The sequence below is a fragment of the Tachysurus fulvidraco genome, chromosome 16 (genome assembly GCF_022655615.1).
Source record: "Tachysurus fulvidraco isolate hzauxx_2018 chromosome 16, HZAU_PFXX_2.0, whole genome shotgun sequence".
Classification (NCBI taxonomy): domain Eukaryota; kingdom Metazoa; phylum Chordata; class Actinopteri; order Siluriformes; family Bagridae; genus Tachysurus; species Tachysurus fulvidraco.
Genome location: NC_062533.1, coordinates 20235042 through 20242569, shown reverse-complemented (window position 1 = coordinate 20242569; position 7528 = coordinate 20235042). Strand labels below are relative to the sequence as shown.

The 7528-nt window shown below is 40.4% G+C and overlaps 1 pseudogene; it reads right to left on the bottom strand.

Moving 5' to 3' along the window:
• Window positions 1-3791: 3791 nt before the first annotated feature.
• Window positions 3792-5217, bottom strand: LOC113647999 (annotated as a pseudogene).
• Between the last annotated feature and the right edge of the window lie 2311 nt (window positions 5218-7528).

Genomic DNA, 7528 nt, shown 5'->3' with positions numbered 1-7528 from the left:
TCTATCGGGTTTAGTAAGGTCTGCGACTGTCTAGGCCACGCCAGAACTTGCTATATGCTTCTTACCTAGAGCCACTCCTGGTTATCCCTGGCTCGTGCTGGCTTCGCGTGTCATTGTCATGTCCTGGATAGACCCGCCGCCTCGACCCATCTTCATGCTCTGAACTGAGCGACGGCGGTTGTTTCTCCCTCCCCAAAATCTCGCAATACACTGGCGTCATCGCCCCTCCTTAATACATGGCAGTCGCTCCCTGTCCCATGTGCACACCCGAGCATATGCTACCACCCCTGCTTCCAGTAGTGTTCTTGGATGGTACTCATCATTCTCTCTTCCTCCAACACGTTTGAGTGGAATTATGACCAAAATTCTATTTTGGTCTCATCTGACACATGAACTCACTTTCTCACCATGACTCCTCTGGATCACTCCAATGGTCCCATATGGCAACTGGAAGATCGCCTGGCCATCGTGTCTGGGTTAAGCAGCGGCAACCTTCCGTTCTCCATACGCATGATTTCAAACCATGTACGTCATTAGTGGCTATACCACAGTAACCTTGGAACGGTGGTCCCAGCTCTTTCAGCTCGTACATTGACAGCTCCTCTGTGTAGTTCTCTGGGCTGTTCTTCTCACCTTCTTAGGATCATTGAGACCCCACGCAGGTGAGTCTAGCATGGAGCCGCTCCAGTCCGACGGAGATGTGCGGTCATGTTAGTCGCTTCTCGCTCCCATTTTTCTATGATTGCTCCAACAGCTGGACCTCTCCCTCACACCAAGCTGCTTGGTAGTTCAATTTCCGCGTAGCCTTTCCAGCCTCTTTGTGTGCGGGTACAGCTCTTTGTCTCTCACGTGGTCTTCTCTGTGCGACTAGCTCTTGCTGGTCTTGGCCATGTATTGTAGTTGATTCTTACTCGATTGTATGGGGTGGACCGGTCTCTTTATAGGCTTAGCGACTGACTCAACATGTGCATCTAATTTCGGACTCAATAAATGGAGAGTTGGAGCGACATTTTAAGGCAGACGGTAACAGCGTCTTTGAGCGCTCCTCGAATTCTTAAGTAGCGGATAGACAGGCTTGTTCATCTCATACTCTATTCTGTCAGCTGTATCATACAATAAATAGTTAAATAAAACTCATATATGGTCTGATTCCTTCTGCGCTGTAGTATACGTCCTCCTCTCTCTCACACTGGACATGCGCCTACATCGCAAATTTTCTTCTAGACATCAGACCCCGCAGATGTCAAAGGGAGACGTGCAAAATTCCTAGGGTGTTGCAATCTTATTTTCCTCACTGTAACTTATGTTTTTTCCTGGCACGGTGGCTTAGTGTTTAGCACATTCGCCTCACACCTGCAGGGTCGGGGTTTGATTCCCGCCTCCGCCTTGTGTGTTTGGATGTTTGCATGTTCTCCCTGTGCCTCGGAGGTTTCCTCCGGGTACTCCGGTTTCCTCCCCCGGTCCAAAGACATGCATGGTAGGTTGATTGGCATCTCTGTGTGTGAGTGTGTGAGTGCATGAGAGTGTGTGTGTGTGCCCTGTGATGGGTTGGCACTCCGTCCAGGGTGTATCCTGCCTCGATGACCGATGAAGCCTGAGATAGGCACAGGCTCCCCGTGACCTGAGAAGTTCGGATAAGCGGTAGAAAATGAGTGAGAGAGAGAGTGTTACTGTACATCAGGAATACAGTTTCAGTTGGATATTGATTTAAAATAGAGTTTTTGTTTTCTGTTCTCACATGCAGTCACAGACTCAGTTCTTTTTAACATGCTTTATTTTTAAAAATTGTTTAAACTACACAGCAATATATATGACGATACAGAGTACATGTCTGAGGCTCTGAAGCTTCTGAGGATTCACTAAAACATTTTTACTAAATCTAACCAGGACATGATTACAAGAGAAATGGAACAATTCTAATATTTCTTGGTTTGAGTAAAATTACTGAACGATAATTTAAATGACTCCCCACATATTTCCCCACATTACATCATCACATGTTTAACACATTCACACTTAATTCTTCAGTGAGATTTCAGGGAAGCGTGTTAGATACAGTGATAATTGTTATGTTCCTAATGATTTATTTACTATTTAAATCTGAGTCTTAACTCATCACACACCGTACAATATTTAATAGATTTAATAGAAATGTAATGAAAGTAAAATCTGTATTAAAATGTAATTGGAATTGAATTTCAGGTTCAGCAGTTGTAGCTGGAACAGATATCCTGTAGTACATTTTGTGCTGAATATTTTTGTTTCCTTTTTAAGGTTTTTGTTTGTTATCATGTTGGAGGTACTACTAATGTTTCTTGGTTATTGTTATATCATGTATATATTTCTTTGTGTTTAACATCGGCATAGTGACACCGACTGGAGAAAAAATATGTACATTGTATGGGTTGGTCACACGTGTTTGATACAAGCTGCATGGCGCATTGAAAAGCAACGAGTTCTTACCTGTGACTGAGTGTAAGCTTGTCAAGAAGAGTCCGATTGATTACTATAAGCACGAGTTCATCAGAAGACTCTCATGTCTCCCTCTGAATCCTGATGGAAAGCACACTGTATGTTTGGTTTGTGTTGTTTTGTGTATTAGTATGTTAATCGGCCCACGTGATGATCAAACAAGTCATGGAATTGACTTCAGCTACACATCTGCTTGCAATTTTATTTTATTGCTTTAGTTTTTTCACAGGGTGCTCAATTGAAGTTGTGGTGAAACACAGAGATAGTCAATATTGAAGTTCTGAAGGCATCAGTTGAGCGTGGTTTTTTCTAGTCACGAGAAAAAATTCAGGAGCCGTTATTTCTCTTTCTCTATTTTATTTTAACTTGAGCGTAAACATCTTCACGGCTCTTGCCTCTGGATGCTCTGGAGCAGTGTCCCCAACCCCCAGGCCGCGGACCGGTACCGGTCCGTGGACCAAATGGTACCGGGCCGCCCAAGGAACATTAAAATATTTCCATGTTATTTACTGTGGTGTATTTCCCTCGGGCTTGTGTGACTTTCCATGGACGAGAGGTTAACCGGGAGCTGAGAGACGTCACCTAAAGCCAAACCAATACCACGCATGCGCAAAATATCATGATATCGGGATATCATGATATCATGTTGCGGCTACAACGGCAGTGGTGTTGTAGCTTTGGTGGAGAGAAGGTGTGTATCGCTCTTCTCTCTGTTCACCAGTACTTTGTCATGTTTAACAGTGCTTTGTGTACATGTATAATGTGTTTGCTCAAATTTAACCGACAAATTAGTAAAAATGAGCACGAAACAGACGTCGTTAGAAAGTTAGAAACTCTGCCGGTGTTCTGGATTAAAGTCATGGCGGAATACCCTGAGATTGTCACCACAGCACTTACATCCCTATCGCCATGTCCGACATGCTATCTGTGTGAAGCGGGGATTTCTGCAGTGATGGCAACCGAAACAACACAACGGAATAAACTGGACATAAGCGACACACTTCAGGTGTCATTGTCTCCTATTACCCCAGATGGAACCGTCTCGTTGTAAAGAAACAAGCTCAGGGTTCTCATTGATTTAGTGTTGTAGTTAGTTAAAAAGGCATGATTAAATACATATAAATAAAATTATTAATTTTAATTTAATTGTATAGCAACCTCCCCCCACCCCCAGCGGGCCGTGGTAAAATTATCAAACATTGACCGGTCCGCGGCGAAAAAAAGGTTGGGACCACTGCTCTAGAGGATGAAGGTTTCTTATCAAAACTCACAGCTGCATAGTTCAAGACCTCTTCAGCAGCGACCTGATAAAGAACAAGAACTGTTTATAAAATTTATTTGATTTACAAAAAAGTTATTTGCTGTATTTTCTAAGGAGATGTCAGTGTACACTTTCTTTTGTGTTTGTGTGTGTGTGTGTGTGTGTGTGTGTGTGTGTGTGTGTGTGTGTGTGTGTGTGTGTGTGTGTGTGTGTGTGTGAAATGTGTCCAAAATGTGACAAAAATGTTAAAATTTAAGATAAAACACTGGATAAAACATTGGATTTTTGTTATTTGGTTGGTCGTTTGAAGCCCCTTTATACAACAGTAATAAACATCAGTAAGGTTTAATTGCCATAATTGTTTGTGATACTGATTTTTATGATTTTAAAATCATAATAAAAGTAAACAAACCTTTTTGTAGTTTAAGTAAATGTCTGAGCAGAGCAATGATCACGATAACACATATTACATTGGAGATTGTTAACACAACAATCCACTGCCTATTTGCTGAGAAGATTAAAAACAAAAGAAATTTGAATCAGTATCACTGTAAGTGTCTCTGACTAATCAACAGGAACATAAATGTTCTCCAAGTCTTACTTGTATCTGCAGCTTTAATTCCATTCCCGAAGGATTTGTCCACACTCAGCCACAGCACAGTAGAGCATTTCTTTACCAGAGGTTGTGAGCTTCCTCTTGGGGAGAGTGTAGACACAGCTCTGTGGAGGAGAACCAGCCTCAGAGCTCTTCTTACACTCATCACTGGTGTTTCCATGAGTGTAAATGATTCCTGGATCAGATTCTCCTGAGCCGTGTCTGAACCAGTACTCGCTCGGTTCTTCACAGCTTGAAGTAATGGCTTGTACTGAACACTGGAGTGTGAGCGACTCTCCGTTCTCCAACACCGTTACAGCTCGAGGAGATCGTTTCCTCTCCTCATCTTTAATTTAGTAAAATATTACTATAAATAACGAATGGTGTAAAATTACAGAGAATTCTACATAAAGTCTTGATCTGGAGCTAGTTATTAGTTATAGTTAGCAGGTTATCAGAGTAAAACTGTTTACCTTCAACAACCAAAAGGGTTCCAGATGTAAAGTCTGGTGAAGTGTTCAGCATTTCTACACAGAAGTATGTTCCTGTATCCTCTTCTTTCACATTTGTAATGTCGAGATTGAACAATTTTTCATCACAATTTTTCATCCAAAACTCTGTTTGAACCAAACAATGTAATCTTTGTCACTGGACACACCACATTTTATATTAACATCTTCTCCACTCTTTAGTTTTTTAACTTGACTCTTCTAGATGTTAGAAGGTTTCACTGGGAAAGAAAAAACACATTGTTTAATGGTTTTTAGTAATGAAGTCAAATGTGTCATGAATTTTATTTTTTGAATTTTATAAGATTCTTTAATATAAAAATATAAAAATGTAACTCACCTGATGTCAAGAGGCAAAGAGCAACAAAGAGTGTGATCATCGTTCTTGTACAAACAAAGTGATAGTGATGTTAGGAACTCAGACAGTTCAGTAGAAAACCAAGTTTAGAGTCAACCCCTGATTGGATGACTTGAAGCTGTGGTCTGATTTGATTGGTCCAGTGGCTGTAATGAGAACTGATGGTGGAGTTTATACCCAGATATGACATCATGTCATACAAGCAAATATTTTACTAAACTGACAAATCTTCCCATGTGGCTGTTTTCTCTGACTCCAGTGATCATAGAACTCTATCCAGATAATCACAGTGCACTGGAAAGTCTGAGATGACCTGCAAAGCTGAACTCAGCAGGTATTGGCTTAGTTTATGTATTAATACATGTTTTTTTTTTCGTAACTGACTGACAGCAATGAATACAAAAAAACGTGAAAAATGCAAGAAGGAGTGATGAGATCTCCACTAGAGGTGTGAACATGTGTGTAATTCCCATTCCACCTGCTCCAGAAGTATTTACGGAAAAACGATGACAAAGACTAATAAGTGTAAAATATTTGACATGGTCAAGATTGAGTTTGTTTACTGTGTTGAGTGCAGGATTGTTATGTTTCCCAAGGCTCGGGTAGGAATAAGGAGATGGGAGACAGGCTTGGGACAACTAAATAAATCCTTTATTTATTTATTTATTTATTTATTTATTTATTTATTTATTTATTTATTTATTTATTTATTTTTATAATTTATCTGTAAAAACTGTTATGTATTTTCTATTAGCATATGATTACATTTCATCAGTTTCATGTTTCCTCCTGGTTCCATGCTGTATGCCAATGCACCCAGTTACCATGTGTGGAATCAGAGAGGTTTGGTGGCATCTTGGTGAAGATGTTATATACTGGGAAGGGGAGGCTTACACACAAGTCTGTTTCCCAATTCACCACAAGGACTAGCCAGCAGAAGCAGGCTGCAGATGAGAAGATTAGGGAAAAAAATAGCATGAAAATTACTGCACTAATACACTAGTCTCATCACATCACCCTGTGGTCAAAGCTCCATGGACGCTTGAGTTCTTTCACTCAAACCTCACACACCATGTCTATGATCCAAGTCTAATCTACATTATTCAAAGACATTCTAGACATTTCTATGCTTTCACTATAATACACTAGTCTTGTACTGACCCCTTGTGGGAAGAGTTATTTGTGTTTTGAGTTTCTTGTGTTTTGTCCACACAGAGCTACCGTAGTTCAGGTATTCTCTTAACATTCCTACAAGTCATACTCCAGAGTGTTAAAGTCTGTAAACTAATATTTTGGCCCCTTAACATATCTGTCTGTAAGTATTTGTTTGATAGTGATCTGAGCTTCCATTAGATACCAAATTTAGTCATTTTACCATGTTTTCTATTTGTAATTTATAAGAAAATATGTGGCGCTATTACTGTTAGCTTCCTTAAGGCATTTTCCATGTATATTAGCATCATGCTAATCGCTCGCTAATAAGAACGTTTTTTTTTAGGGTTTTAGTTATTTCTAAGCTCCTTATTTTATATTTATATTGTAATATGCATTCTCTTTGTTTCTGTATGTTACAGTTTTACAGTCTTTCCAGTAAAACACACTAAAAGAGCAAGATGCTTCCTAGTTCTTTATTGGAGACTGTTAGCTATCTGTAAAGCTAGTTCACACACAGTAGTAAAGGCAGAATAGTAAAAAGACACATGGAAGGTCAGCCAAAAGTTGATACAGAAGACAACACTGCTCTCCCCGACCACTAGAGTACAGTCAACAATGTTGGTGACCGGTGGGAAACAATATCGGTCTGTTCCAACATCTCACGTGCCAATCAACTGAGGGTTAAGGGCTTTGCTCAGGGGCCCTGCAGCTTGGTGGACCTGGGGTTTGAACCCATGACCTTTCGATCAGTAGCCCAACACCTTAAACACTGAGCTACCCCATTCTTATGCGGGAAAGCTTGTTCAAAAATTCCTTTTTTGCATTTCACTCGCGGTATCAACCCCAGTTACTACTGACCACAATTTCCATCCACACTCTATGAATCTGTCTGCCCCTTTCCAGCTCAGGCTATTGTCTCCAGGCCCTGTTGTTAGTGCAAACGAGTCCAATTCAATCTCTCAATGATTCCATCCCAGTGACAGAAAAATACATTAAAACACCTCTGATATTTGTTATTGACATTTTGTTTATTTTGTGTATTTTATAATAAACACTAACAATAGCATGAAACATGACCTGGTCACCTGAACCTTGTTCAGACCTTCAGTCTCAGACACGTCTCAGTTTGAACTGGTGCGATTTGGGTGATGAACTGTCATACCACCAGAACTCACACA